This window comes from Neopelma chrysocephalum, unplaced genomic scaffold (assembly GCF_003984885.1).
Source record: "Neopelma chrysocephalum unplaced genomic scaffold, ASM398488v2 Primary Assembly neopelma1_74, whole genome shotgun sequence".
Taxonomy (NCBI): Eukaryota; Metazoa; Chordata; class Aves; order Passeriformes; family Pipridae; genus Neopelma; species Neopelma chrysocephalum.
The window spans coordinates 1,185,267-1,199,702 of NW_020897735.1; the positions used below are offsets into that span (position 1 = coordinate 1,185,267).

At 49.2% G+C, this 14,436-nt stretch overlaps 1 protein-coding gene across 18 annotated transcripts in view; it reads left to right on the forward strand.

The window, feature by feature from the left end:
* Nucleotides 1-14,436, forward strand: part of CACNA1B (calcium voltage-gated channel subunit alpha1 B) — a 306,654-nt gene that overhangs the window by 121,779 nt on the left and 170,439 nt on the right. The gene's annotated exons all lie outside the window — the stretch shown is intronic.

The window sequence follows — 14,436 nt, forward strand, 5'->3', positions numbered from 1 at the left end:
GTGCCAGAGCTCACACATGTCTTTCTGGGGGCATTCCATAGAATCACAGACTTTTTTGGGTTGGGAGGGACCTTAAAGATCATCCAGTCCCACCCCCTGCCATGGGCAGGGACACCTTCCACTAGCCCAGGTTGCTCCAAGCCCCGTCCAACCTGGCCTTGGACACTCCCAGGGATCCAGGGGCAGCCACAGCTTCTCTGGGCAACCTGTGCCAGTGAAAGATTTATTTATGAAGATCAAACCACTGACACTCAATTTTCATCAGCCACAGCTGAGAGTTGAGGAATCCAAGGTGCTTCTCCTCAGCAGGAGGTTTCTTGAGCCAAACCCTCCAGGGAGGTTGTGCAAAGGTGCAGGTTGGACGTGCAACAGAAAGCAGAAGGGAAATAAATAACATAAAGCAGCATCCCCTCACCTCAGAGACTTGGATGAAGGAGAGGTTGCCCTCGGGGCCCTGATGCTCAGCAGTGCTGAGCTCCTCTTGTCACTGTGCATTTGCTCCTGGAAATGCTCTGGGTGCCCTGGGGAGCTGCCTGGCAGCAGGTGCTGTGTGACAGGACCAGCCCAGCACGTGTCACACACTGGTGCTGGGATGGAGAGGGGAGCTGAGCTCATGTGCTGGAATTGTGCTTTCTCTCTCTCCCTGCAGCTTCTTAAAGCAGAGAAAATCCCCTGATGTGTTCAGTGTTCATGGCACTCGCTGTTGAGTCAGGGGGATTTTAATTTGTTAATAAGAACCAAGCACAGGAAGGATAATTCCCAGTCTCTTGCTTCTGCTGAGGGGTTGAATGTTGATTTCTTGTTTTTCAGTATCACCAATCACCTCCAGGAAAGGTTTAGGAGCAGGCGTTGAGAGCCTGGAGCAGCTCTGAGGGCAGGATTGGTGTTGTGGGTGAGAGTGGAAGGTTTAGATAAAATTTGTTTAAAAAGCCCTGCCATTGAGCCACAAGGTGCAAAAAGGACTCCCTTGCTTCCTAAACTCCTTCTCAGACAGGAGTTTAGCTGTGGCTGAATCCAACCTTAGCCTTGGATTGTGTCAATGGTTTAAATTTAAGAAATTTTAGAGATGTGATTGAACTACTTCTGCCCTGCAGATTGTAATGATTGGCAAAATGAGAATATTTATACAAAATGGATCATTTATTCTTACAAATGATCAGACAAAAGATCTTAATCAGAATTATTTACTACACAGTATAAAAGCTAAAACAACTAGTATTGTAGTATAAGATAGGACAGTGCACTATGTTGAAGCAATTATTGAAACAATTATATTAAATCTGGCAAAAAGAAATAATGATTAAGTAGAGATTTGATGTAACTCACTAGGTCCTGAATTGTTGGTGTGTAGACCTTTTTCCAGGTGGTTGTAGAGGTGTGGATTCCACCCATGTTTCCTGCTGGTTTGAAGCTTCCTTTAAGTTGTTACGACACGAACTTTCCTGAAGTGGAAGGGAGGGTTGTTACTACGTAGAAAAATGAGTCTTTTTAGGTCAAAGTCCATTCATTTGGGTTATCACTTGTGTGTGACAGGCATCAAATTCTCAGCACCTCTCAAGTTTCAGAAATTCTTGGATAAACAGTCTCACCTACCACCCATCGGGAGCTGTCAGGCAGAAACCCAGTGGTGTGAAAGTATCCAAACTTTCCATGTCTCAGAACCCTCCCTGGAGCTCCATGTCCAAACTGTCCTGGTGGACTGGATTTCTCAGCTCCCATTTCCCCAGGGAGAAGCCTCACACCAGGCTCTGGAGTGTCATACCTGCTGCTAATGAGAGCTGCTCAGACATTTATAATCCAGCAATAAAATCGGTGTTTTCATCAACAGATTTGTAGTTCAGCTGGAAAATCCCTCGTAGACACTGAACAAGCAGCACAAGCTCCTCCTGCCCAGCTGAGCTGCTCTGTTGGCCCCTGTGAGGGAAAAGCATGTGGAGACTGGAGGAATCTGTCCAACTGATGGATCCTGTGCGAGCTGATGAGCTGTCAGGACAACAATCCTACCCCAGTCGAAACTCTGCCTTGGCTGATATCCATTATTCATGCTCTCCTCCTGGATTTTGGAGGGCTGGAGGGCCTGTTTGCCAAAGGGCTGAATTCCCAGGTCTTTCAGGGATGCAGTGTTGCTGCATGGCAGGCTTTGCATAACTCCTCAGCTGGAAGGTTTTGCAGAAATCCACAGGCGTTGTGATAGGAAATGTGGAACGTGCCTGAGGCTAAAATGGTTTTGAAATATTTAGATACCAAGAGGGGTGTGATGGAGGTCTCTGACCATGCCTGGGCCTCCATCTGTCTGCAAACACAGACTGTCTGACCCTGTGCCCACGTGGACATTCTCTCTGAGGCAAACAGGACTGAGCCTGTTCAGCCCTGGCTGAGCAAATTACCCTGCTCAGAAAAGCACTTGAGCAAATGTGGAAAGAGTTGAAGTGCCTCCCTGAATCTTCTGGGTTTTATTTGATGTCCCAGGGAAGATATATTCAAACTGACTGTGGGGTGGCCACCTCCAGGTTTAACAGGAGACATTTAAGATGTACAGCAGGAGAGTGACATATATCATACAAACTTCAAGAGCCCCTTCAGCAGAGCAATTGCTCCCTGAAAAGGGCTGGAATCTCTCCAAACAGCAGCACAACCACCAAGGCTTGTCAGGGAGTGAGAACTCCAGCTGAAGGAATTCCCTCCTAGCACTGAGGGTACAAGCAGCTCTCCACAAGCCCCACAACTGCTTTCCCACCCAGGATGGAAAAGGCAGCTGTGCTTTCAGGAACAAGCCATCCTGCTCCTGCCCTGCCTGCTGCACGTGGGGCTGGAGGGGAGGCAGGGACAGGGGCTTTCTAAGAAAACCAGAAGTGGGGCCTTGTTTGCTCTGCAGCTCCTCCAGCAGCCCCAAATATGTGGGGTTTGGTGCTCTGACAGAAGAGGCTGGTGCTGGGGGGGCTCTGGGAGAAGGTTTTTGCTCTTTATCTACAGCCCACGTGCCCTGGGCACAGGGGAGGGCCAAAGGCTGTGAGGGGGATGATGTGGGTGGGCTGGGGTGGGTGGGGGGGTTCAGGGCAGCTCTGGGGGTGCTGGGCTGAGGGAACTCCACAGATGGGCGTTGTCAGGGCTGGGTTTGTGCTGTGGCAGCAGCAGAGAAGAGAGAGAACAGTCTCTGGGGTGCAGGTCACCCGTGGGCAGCCTGGTGTGTGCCACAACGAGGTGTAAATTGAAGCTGCTCGTGGGCAGAAGGTGCCACCATCCTCATTTGTCTGCCCCCAGGGTCAGCACTGGTGACATTCCAGCCCTCCTGCTTCTTTTTATAGAACCACACACTGGTTTAGGTTGGGAGGGATCTTAAAGATCATCTCCTTCCACCCTGGGACATCTTCCACTCTCCCAGGTTGCTCCAAGCCCCGTCCAACCTGGCCTGGAACATTCCAGGGATGGGGCAGCCATCACCTCTCAGACAACCTTCAAGTTGTTTTCCCTCCAGCTGATAAAATTCCTGGCACTACAGAGACTTTCAAATAGGAAATTTTTAATCCATTTTTTTTCTCCAACATTTTCATTCTTTCTCGTGTTCTGTGTGCCCCTGGAAGTGTCCAAGGCCAGGTTGGATGGGGCTTGGAGCAACCTGGGCTAGTGGAAGGTGTCCCTGCCCATGGCAGGGGGGTTGGGAAGGAGATGATCCTTCAAGTCCTTTCAGCCCAAACTATTCTAGGATTCTAAAATCCAGCAAATGCTCTGCAAATCTCTTGCAGGAGGAAAATTGCCCCATAACTGTGGAAGGCAATTCATCACAACAAACCAGTTCCCAGGTTATTCCCTCCCAGTGAAGCCTCTTGGAATACAGAGCAGAGCAGCTCTGAGCTGGTCTCCTTATTTTCTACAGACTTAATGAATTTACACTGTAGTAAATATTTTCACACTTAAATTTGGAATTTCACAGCAGTTTTCATTTAAATTTGGAACAAACTGGCAAGGCTTGTGATTAGGAAAAGTCTTTTTTTCTGATTTCTTTTTTTATTTCCTGTCATAGACAGTCCTTTTCTATTTAAAATGTCTTCAGAAAACCTTGTGAAACCTCTTTAGATGGAGCCAAGAGGTTCATGACCAACTAGTTTTTGTTCTGTTTTGTTTGAAACAGGAAAATAGTGGGGGATAAAACAGCTCTGGACTCTTGTTCTGAGTGGGGTTTGCTTTGTTGGACCTGGGGGGCTTTGCTGTGCTCCAGAGCTTGTGGGACTGAGCTCTGAGCTCATTCTGGGAGCTGGAGTGGTACCTAAAAGGATATTTGCTGCTTACAATTAACTTATAAAAGCTTCTGCTTATAATTAAACTTACAATTAAGAGGAGAAGCTGTACTGCTGGAGGAATAGTTTCATTCGAAGACAGAATGAGAAGGTGGCCAAACCTAAATAGATCAATACTCTGCTCAATCCCCACCCTCTGCTGCAGAATGCAGGTGGGTAAGAGCCTGTCATTAGGATTTTATATGATGGAATTGAGCTTTTAATTAATTAAACCAGTTTTCTGCTTTGAAAACTTCTTGGGAAGCTTTTGCTGGTGAAGTTTTGAGGGAAAAGAAGAAAGAAGAATCAGGCAGGATCCAGATCTGCATTTCAGATGATGAGGAATCCTGTGCATTACTCTTAGGACTGTCATTAAATGTAATGATTTTGGGCATGGGCCCACAATTTCCTCTGTTCAGAGTCAGAAAATGATGGAGTGCTGGGCTGTTGGAGTGTTCTGGGAATGGCTCTGTGCTGCTGACTGAGGGGCTGCAGTCCCAGCGACTGCTGAGTGGGAGGAAAAGTTTATCCTGCACCTACTCACTAGACCAGCAAAACTCTGCTTTGGTCTGAATAGCACATGATCCACGAGCAACCAGAGTGAGCAGAGCTCTAAATGTGAGTGTCTGTGTTATAGATGTACAGAAGGGGGAATATTTAGGGACACCTTTGGCTCTTCACCAGCCGGTCACTCGTGGTGTCCCCAGAGCTCAGTGTTGGGCCCAGGCCTGTTTAATGTCTTTATTGATGATCTGGATGAGGGGATTGAGTCCCAACAGCAAATTTGTAGGTGACACTGAACTGGAGGGGTGTGTTGATGTGCTGGAAGGCAGGAGAGCTCTGCAGAGGGACCTGGACAGGCTGGATCCATGGGCTGAATCCAATGGGATGAGGTTCAACCAGGCCAAGGGCCGGGTCCTTCACTGTGGCCACAACAACCCCCTGCAGCCCCACGGGCTGGGACAGAGTGGGGGGACAGAAAGGGACCTGGGGGCTCTGACTGACAGCAGCTGAACATGAGGGGTGCCCAGGTGGCCAAGAAGGCCAATGGATCCTGGCCTGGATCAGGAACAGTGTGGCAGCAGGAGCAGGAAGGGGATTCTGCCCCTGTGCTGGGCACTGGGGAGGCCACCCCTGGAGTGCTGTGCCCAGTTGTGGCCCCTCAGCTCAGGAAGGACATGGAGGGGCTGGAGCAGGTCCAGAGAAGGGCAACGAGGCTGGGGAAGGGTGTGGAGCACAAGTGCTGTGAGGAGAGGCTGAGGGAGCTGGGGGGGCTCAGCCTGGAGAGGAGGAGGCTCAGGGGAGACCTTCTCACTCTCTGCAACTCCCTGACAGGAGGGGGGAGCCGGGGGGGGGGTCGGGCTCTGCTGCCAGGAACCAGCAGCAGGACAAGAGGGCCCAGCCTGGAGCTGCCCCAGGGCAGGTTTAGGTTGGCCATTGGGAAGAAGTTGTTTGCAGAGAGAGGGATGAACCCTTGGAATGGGCTGCCCAGGGAGGGGGTGGAGTCCCCGTCCCTGGAGGTGTTGAAGCAGAGCCTGGATGTGGCATCAGTGCCATGGTCTGGGTGACAAGGTGGGGTTGGACTCGATGATCTCGGAGGTCTTTTCCAACCTGGTTGATTCTGGGATTCAGTGAAGGACAGCAGGTCCCTGAAGCCTTGTTAGTTGGCTTTTGCTATAAGAAAAGCACATCAGGAAAGCACTGAATTTATTCTCAGTGCAGCTTGACTTCCACATGAGTTTTCCCAGGCAAGGAACGACATGGAAAACACTCCTGCCGGCCAAGAATTTGAAATTTAGCAGCAGACCCTGTTTTTCAAGGTGCAACCTTTCCTCCAACAGCACAACCCACCCCCAGGAGCCTCTGAGCTCACCTTGTGTGGGCACCTGGCAGTGCTTTGTCCCCCCTCTCAGAAAACACAAGTCTCAGAGAAAAGAAACTGAGAAACTCTGTGTGCTCAGAGAAGAGAAACCTGAAGACTGTGAGGCACCAGTGAATCAGGGAATATCTTGGATTTTGGGATGAGTTGGCTGCCCCTGGAGCATCTTGACTTGAGCCACACTGAGGTGAAATCTCTTGGTCCTATCAGCTCTGTGGCTTTTAGGTTTGTGGTGAGTGTTGAAGAAAGGCAGGGAAGGGTTAATCTTTGTTAGACATTTGAGGACATTGGGGTAAGTGGGTCTGGCTTGGTGTGGGTGCCCCCCTGGCACTGCTGGGTCACCTGTGCCCATCAGCAAGGCAGTGCCTTGGTCTGTTGTCCCAGATAAGGAATTTAGACCCAACAGAAGGTTTTGGGGCTGCAGGTAACCCATGGGACAATTTGGGTGCAAAGTTGCAGCTTTTCTTGGTCACTGTGACATTAACACACTGTGTGACCTTGCAGAAGGGGCTCAAATGTGTAAAATGCATCTTCATGGAATCAGGGAATGGTTTGGGTTGGAAGGGACCTGAAAGATCATCTCACTCCAACCCCCTGAGATGGGCAGGGACACCTTCCACTAGACCAGGTCGCTCAGAGCTCCATCCAACCTGAACTTAAACCTTCCTTAACTTCCAGACAACTCCAACCTAGACTTAAACCTTCCTTATCTTCCAGGCAGCTCCAGTGCCATAACTGTGGGCTTCAGAGAGGGGCTGCTCAGGTGTTTTCTGGGGCAATTCTTCCTCTTGAGCACCTCTACCCTAGTTCTGACCTTCTTTATTGTGAACGTGCATTACATTGTTCCCAACACCAAGTTTACATTCATTATTCAAGTCCACAGCTGTTTAAAAATAAAAGATAGGAGAGGAGAAACTACAAAAGAAAGCCCCAAACCAGTAAAAAACAGGTAGAGTCCCTTGGCCAGCCTGTTATTTTTGCCAGTGAAAGAGCTTTGCCAGTGGCAGGCAGGCACACTCATGAATAAAGCAGCTGAGTGAATCCACACGGGCTGGGGAGAGAATGAATTTTTTATCAAGAAGCCCTGTTAGCATATTTACTATTGATTTATTGGATGGAGGCATAAAACATCAGCACTTTTGCTTTTTTCATTCTCCCCGGCTCTGTAAGGGGAGAAACAAAGGGAAGGATTTGCTTCTATTGAAACTTGGCTGAATTAACATTATTACTGCATGTCGTGGTGGTAGTTTAAGCTGCTCATACACAGCCAGTGGCATTGTAGCAAAATTAAAATGCTGCCAGTTTTAAGGATTTTACCGAGAGTCTTCTGGTATTTGGGATGTTTTTTTATGCATTTGGATGTTTTCCTATGAAAGCCCAGCTTTGGATTTGTGTGCTCCAGAGAATTTTAGCTCCTTTCTGCTCCTCTCTGGGCCTTTCTGACTCCTGTCATTGGAAATAAAAGGTGGAAAATTTGAGTCCTAAAGGGCTGGGATATCAGGTGTGTGTGGGCTGAGGTCTGTCCTGAAGGGAAGAGTGGGACAGCTCAAAGCCCTTCTGTGAGGAGAGAGGAGCTTCTCAGGAATAATGATTGGAGTGGAAATGTGCTGGGAGTTTGGAGTCCTTCTTCCCAGAGAGTTCAGCCTGAGCAGGTGTAAAGCCAGGACTTAGGCCAGGGTTTGATGTGCAGAGGCCACTGGGCTCTCTGAAGGCTCTTCCTACAACTGCTGGCCCTCGAGACAACTGGTACCTCACCCCAAAGGGCCCCCAGAAAACCCCTCCTCTGCCATGAGATCTTTGCTGATGTCCAAAACCCACCTGGGACCAGCAAAAAGGCACGGGAGGCACAGTTAGAACCTGCTCCAGGGGCAGAGCAGGACATCTCCAGTCTCAAATTGTCACCTGGACCTTGCATGGACCTCAAGGCTCCCTGAGGGCTTGTCCATCCCATGACCAGACATGGAAACCTCCAGCTAGGGAGTTTTCCTCAGAGGATTCATAAGCAGATAAAACCACAAGAAAGGGTGTTTTAACCTGGCTCCAAATTCCCCTGTGGCTGTGCTGGCACTGCTGGGGGTGCCAGCAATGTTCTGGGGGTGCCAGCAAAGGCAGGAGAGAGCCCTCAGGTGCTAAAAGCCAACATGTACAGGTTGTCCTTTGGCATCCAGCTGTGAGCTGGGCACTGCTGCTGAGCACAGGCAGCAGGCTGCAGGGTGGGTAATGGAGCAGAGAGCCATGGAAGAGGCTAGAAGGGTGTTTTTAGGGATTTAGGTCAGGCTTGGCACAGTGGGGGCATCCTGATCCAAGCACCAGGGCAGGGGGTGGAGGCAGATTTTTGGGTTGGGGCTCTTCCATTGTAACTCAGCCCCTTTACACACAGTGGCACCTGCTCTGAACACCCTGATCCCACTGATCCCAGAGGGAAGGATGCTCCAGGTGGGCACCTGAACCTCAATCCAGCCCCATCTCACTGTGCCCAGTTTGGACTGACCACCAATGTCATGAACCCATTTTGGTTCTATCCCTCCCACACATGAGCACACAAGGCTGGGGCTCTGTCACCTCCCTCCCTGGGATGTTACAACCCCTGGCAACCCATGGGAAATGGGCCTTTGCCAGCTGGATTAGGCTCCCAAAGGGCAGTGGCCATGGTGTCACCTCAGAGCTGAGCACCAGGGGCTCTCTGCAAACGGCCTGGGACCTCTCACAGTCAGGGACCAAAGTCACTGGGCTGACTCTGGGCCAAGGCTCTGTTTAAACTGGAACTGGAAAGAAAAAGAAAAGGCTTTTTTTTGCAGATTCTCATACTTTGTGTGAACCAGCACATCGAGCCAGGACTTAAGAGATGGGAATTCTCTTGCTGCTCTGATGGAGAATTTGGGAACAGCTCCTTTTTCACCTGGCTGTGACCCCATTTCCCCTTCTGTACAGCTGGGAACAACAACAGAAACCTCCTCACCTCACCACCTTAGTGGTGCTTCTGGGTGAAAAAGGTTACATAAGACTTAAAAGATGTAAACCTTTAAAAAAAAAAATTGGTTTTCTCTCCTGTTTTCAGTTGATTTCAAGAATCCCGGGCTGGTTTGGGTTGGGAGGGACCTTAAAGTTCCATCCCCTGCCATGGGCAGGGACACCTTCCACCAGCCCAGGTTGCTCCAACCCCAAATCCAACCTGGCCTTGGACACTTCCAGGGATCCAGTGGCAGCCACAGCTTCTCTGGGCAACCTGTGCCAGGGCCTCCCCACTCTCCCAGGGAAGGATTTCTTCCTAATATCCCATCTAACCCTGCTCTCTGAAGTTCACATTAAGCCTGGGAGCCTCATTCTCCATCTGTGAAAGCACTTTGAACTTTCCAGAAGCGACACTTTGGGATATGATGGTGATGGGGACTGTGCAGCATCCCAGAGAATTGACTGGTTCCAATGTCATTGGAGTGTGGGAATAATTTGTGACCAGAGCAGATCATCCCCGACTCCACAGATTGAACTTGGAATGGCTTTTCTCAGCAAATTTGGGTGTTCTGCCCTTAAACCCTCCTTGTGCAAGGTCTGTGTGTCTCTGATGAAGAGCCCAACAGGGGTTATTTATTGCCCAGGGAAAATGTGCTGGATGAGGCAGGGCTCCCTGTGCTCCTTGTACAGGCTTTGGATAGTTTGGATTTTATTCTTGGTAATTTCTGTGCTCACCTAAACATAAGAATAGAAATAAATCAACCATAAATAGTGTCTCTAATTAACAGAAGTAGTGAGGAGTGAGTTGTGAAAAATCAGAGGGAGGGTAAAGAGAGTTCATCTCTTGAAGGCAGCTGAGAGTTTCCCTCGATGCAAAAGCACTTATCTAAAGGAATATTACCCTTTAATTGCCCCAAATAAGTCAGGCTCTGCCTTTGATTAGATTCAAGTGAGTAAACTCTAGGTGTACCATACATTTTGATTAAAAACATAGTAAGGAGATAATGGTCTGTGGTGTTTCAGCTTTGGCTGTATCTGTCAAATTATATCTCTGCTTTATTGATCCCCACTCTGCAAACATTTATGTTTAGCCCCTTAATTGTTTGTCTTGCACATTAAAGGACAATGTAAAGTGGTGGCAGAATTTCTTATTGGGAGACCTGGGGAAATATCTACTCCTGTTAAAAGAGTCTGAAAGAAAAAGCAGGTGAAAGCAGCAGAATGGCTCCCTGTTCAGAGGCACAGGGAGTTGTTTTGTTGCTCTACTGGTAATAAAATGGAGTGACTCTGGGTCTCAAAGGGTTCCTGAGAGCCCAAAGCAGCATCTTTGCACAGCCAGGGAAGCCCAGCTGAGGATCTGCCTGCAGGACCTGGTTCTTGTGGGATTTGTCACTCAGGTTGGTGCTGCCCCATGGTAGGATGGTCTGTGACTTCACTTTTTTGTAAATGCTGCCCTTAATTTCTCACTGGAAGCTCCAAAGCCAAAGGCAAAGCTCCTACAAAGGCATTTTGGTGCTGGCAGAGGAGCTCTGGTCCTGCAGCAGCAGGAAGCTCCAGCAACACAAGAATCATGGGATGGTTTGGGTTGGAAGGGGCCTTAAAGCTCATCACATCCCACCCCTGCCATGGGCAGGGACATCTTCCACTAGCCCAGGTTGCTCCAAACCCCATCTAACCAGGCCTTGGACACTTCCAGGGCTGGGGATGCTCATCCTGGGGCATCCAGGCACATGGGCTCTGCCTCCCTGGGCATGTGGGCAAGGGCCAGGGCTGCAGAGAGGAAGGTGAAAGGTGCCACCAAAGCATCCCTGGTCTCTGCAGCACAGTGCAAGCAGCAGTCTACTGCTTTCAAGTGGATTGTTTCCAAACATATCTTGAAATGAATTAATAATTAGACACAGCTGCCATCTTGTCAGCACAAGGGAGCAGTGGCCCCACAGCTCTGGGGGTGAGAGACAAAAGTGAGGAGCAATCCTGGTGTTGGAGAAGTCACAAAAGGCTTGGTGGTGGCACTTGTGTTTTGCTGGAGCACCCCCTGTTCTCTTGGATCTGTCAGGAGCTCCGAGCATTCATCTCCCTGCAGGACAGAAGCCTTTCAGCTTCTCCACTCATGATAAATGACCCTGTTCACCCACCGGGGTCTGCACCTTGAGGGGTGGCTGTGCTGGCACTGCTGGGGGTGCCAGCAATGTTCTGGGGGTGCCAGCAATGTTCTGGGGGCTGCAGCAAAGGCAGGAGAGAGCCCTCAGGTGCTAAAAGCCAACATGTACAGGTTGTCCTTTGGCATCCAGCTGTGAGCTGGGCACTGCTGCTGAGCACAGGCAGCAGGCTGCAGGGTGGGTAATGGAGCAGAGTGCCATGGAAGAGGCTGGAAGGGTGTTTTGGGGGATTTAGGTCAGGCTTAGCATGGTGGGTGCACCTTGATCCAAGTGCCAGGGCAGGGGGTGGAAGCAGCTGGGAGTTGAGCAGAGGTTGGGCAGAGGGAGCCATGGCAGCTGGGCTTGTTGGGAAGAGCATTCCAGGGGCCCAAGAGCTTGTATGGGCTTTAACCGCTTCAGGTACAGACCTCTGGGTCTTCACTGTGACCCCAAAAGTGTCCCTCAGATGCCTCAGGTTCCCTCTGCAGCACCTTGCTTTGGGAGAATTGTGCTCTCAGGTTTAAGGGACTCTGATCTCTCAATCCCAATGTCTGGGATGCTCCTGGAGCCAGGCTTGGTGTGGGCACTGCTCAGGGGGTGCTGGGAAAGGCCCTGCTGCTCTTTCTACCCAGAAGGCTCAGGAGCAGTGAAAGAACCCTCATGGATGTAACTCTGGCACATCACATCCAGTGTTTAATTTCTCCTGCCTCCCTCTCGGGTCAGACCTGTGGTCAGGCTCAGGTAACCCTGAGAGCCAGCCAGGCCTTCCACCAGTGAAATGTTGGAGCTGGAACTCAAAAAATTGATTTGATCTCTTGGCTTGTCCTGCTTAATGAGCCAGCCTGGAGCTGGGCCACAGCCCAAACCCTGCTGGCTCTGTGGGTGGAGGGCTCAGGGCAGGCTCTGTGGCCTCTGAGGTCTTTCCCTGGGGAGAGGAGTTTGCTTTTCCTGGTAGGAAGCAGGTTTGAGTCATTAAAGCATCTCACAGTAGCATATACTATGTGTTCTACACTGTGATTGGGTTCAAACACGTTTGGGAGCACTGAGGAAGATGTTTCACATCCATGAAGGCTCTGCTGTCTCAGGAGAGGTTTCTGTCGACACTTTTGCCTGGTGTTTGTCACGGTCTACAAAGTCTGGCTTGTCCTGGATCCCTGTGAGAGAGGCAGAGCAAGCACAGCAGGTCCCTGCCCTGCCCTGAGCACAAGGGAACCCAACAGAGGCTCAGAGAAGGCTGGTTAATTAGCTGTATTTCAGCACATTTCATTTTTAGGGGCTTTGATGGCGGCACAGAATTGTGGATCTGTCGCCAAGTTTGGGCTCCAAATGAATAAATAAATAAATGATAAACGATCCTCTGGCAGCGCTGGACCTGCTGCACTCCCTTTGCATGTTTATGTGGTTTCCCTTTTCCCATCTGTTCCTTCCTCCAGCTCCTCCTCACGGGCTGGCTCTGCACCCCCCTTGTGTGGCTGACAGCAATTCCAGGCCTCAGAGAACCAGGGAATATCCTGGGAGGGACCCACCCGGATCATTGAGTCCTCACTGAGTGGGATCCACTTGCTCCAACCATTGACAGGATGGGAACCAAAGAACAGCCTCCAAATATAAACCCTGGCTTTGCTCTGGTAATCCCAGGACATCATTCCCAGGCACTTCCCCACTTCCCCTTTTTCTCTGTGCAGGAAATCCCTGGAATTTACTTCATCCCTCTCGTCATCATTGGCTCTTTCTTCCCTCCTGTGTTGGGGAAGCAGGATGAGGATGAGTGTCCTTGTTTCCTCCAAACCCACCTGTGGAGATGCAGTGCAGGAGAAGAAGGAAAGGAAAGAGCTGAAAACAAAGAGGGGAATGGAAAAACAAAACAGGGAATGAAGAATTGGCACTGCTGGAGTGGGATAGAGCAGGACTCGATGATCCTCGGGGGTCCCTTCCAACTCAGGATATTCTGGGATTCACCTCAAAAGACAGAGGAAGGCAGGGATTGTAAAAGGCTTTCAAAACCATAGTGGGAGATTGGGCTGCTCAGAGCTTTCCCTGTGTTCCCACTCCCATTTTCCCTGAGTTCCTACTCCCATTTTCCCTGTGTTCCTACTCCCTTTTTCCCTGTGTTCCTACTCCCATTTTCCCTATGTTTCTACTCCCATTTTCCCTGCATTCTTTGTGTCTTTATTTTCATTTTCTCCCCTTTTCTTCCTTTTTTTGCCCCCTTTTGCCCCCTTTTTTCCTTTTCTTCTTTTTCCCTGTTTTTCTTTTTTCTTTTTTTCCTTTTCCCCTTTTCTTTCCTTTTTCCTTTTGGGTTTTTACTTTCCTTTTTACTTCTACTCTCTTTGGCTCTTTCCTTTTTTGCCCCTTTTTTCCCCTTGTTTTTCTTCCCCCCCTTTCTCCTTTTTTCTTTTTTTTTTTCCTTTTTTCATTTCTTTCCCCTTTTCCTGCTTTCCCCCCTTTAGTATCATTTTTCCTTTTCCTTTTGGGTTTTTACTTTCCCTTTTACTTTTCCTTTTACTTTCTTTCGGTCTTTCCTTTTTTTCCCCCTTCTTTTTCCTTTTTTCCCCCTTTTTCCCTTTTCTTTTTCTTTTTCTTTTTCCTTTTGGGTTTTTACTTTCCTTTTTCCTTTTCCTTTTCCTTTCTTTGGGTCTTTCCTTTTTATCCCTTTCCCCCCCCTTTATTTCCTTTTCCCCTTTTTTTCTTTTTATCCCCTTTTTCCCTTTTTTCCCTTTCCCCCCCTTTTTCCCTTTCCCCCCCTTTTTCCCTTTCCCCCTTTTTCCCCTTTCCCCCTTTCCTTTCCTTTTTCCTTTTCCTTTTGGGTTTTTACTTTCCTTTTTACTTTTTCCTTTGGGTTTTTATTTTCCTTTTTCCTTTTCCTTTTCCTTTCTTTGGGTCTTTTCTTTTTATCCCTTTTGTTCCCCTGTATTTCGTATTTCCTTTTCCCCTTTTTTCTTTTTATCCCCTTTTCCCCTTTTTTCCCTTTCCCCCCTTTTTTTCCCTTTCCTCCTTTACTTTCCTTTTTCTTTTCCCTTTTCCGTTTTCCTTTTCCTTTCTTTGGGCCTTTCCTTTCCTTTTCGCTTGTCTTTTATTCCCTTCCTCTACACCAGCTTCTCCAGTTGCCGCATTCTTCACTCACAAGAGAGGGATTTGCATTTTCCTGAGCACTCACTAAATGCCCACGTGGCATTTTCCTTCTCAGCAGTTC